Genomic DNA, 640 nt, shown 5'->3' with positions numbered 1-640 from the left:
CAGTAACAACTACTTATGATTCTGGTGGAATTGTTTGTAAGTAACCGCATACTATATCAGTTCCTCCAATATTATCATCCGATCCTTCAAATTACCCATTAACTTACGAAACTCCAAAAAATTAATTTCAAGAGTTATTGTCATTTGCAGTAAACTTTAAAGGCCGTTCTTAATAAAAGCCATACCTTTCAGCTCAAATGTTTGAATTAATGTATTTCTTATTTTTGGTGTAGGCCTACTCCAAGCAACTTTGTGAAATTCTTTGGATTACTTGAGACTTACACTTCTTATCGGTTTTGCCATTCAGCTGTCTCAGCCATGTCCATGTATCTCTTTCAGACAAAACTCACTTCCAGCTCACATAGAAGTATTTCAGTCCTAAATTTTCAGTTGCTAAAGTTCTACCCATTAAACAACAGTACCTTGTATTCCTCCTCTTCTTGAGCCATGACTCTAAATTAGGTACTGGATTAATTTTTTCCACCTTTATTTGTTGTACTGTAACACCTGGCACCTGGGTCCATGACCACTTGATAAGAAAATAACACTTATTTAGGATAAATAATTTCAACTCGTTACTTCACACAATTTACAATTACAACCACGGGACAACAATGAAGACAAAATACAAACAGAGCGA

The sequence above is a fragment of the Schistocerca gregaria genome, unplaced genomic scaffold (genome assembly GCF_023897955.1).
Source record: "Schistocerca gregaria isolate iqSchGreg1 unplaced genomic scaffold, iqSchGreg1.2 ptg000308l, whole genome shotgun sequence".
NCBI lineage: Eukaryota > Metazoa > Arthropoda > Insecta > Orthoptera > Acrididae > Schistocerca > Schistocerca gregaria.
Note: the sequence above shows the minus strand (reverse complement) of the source record.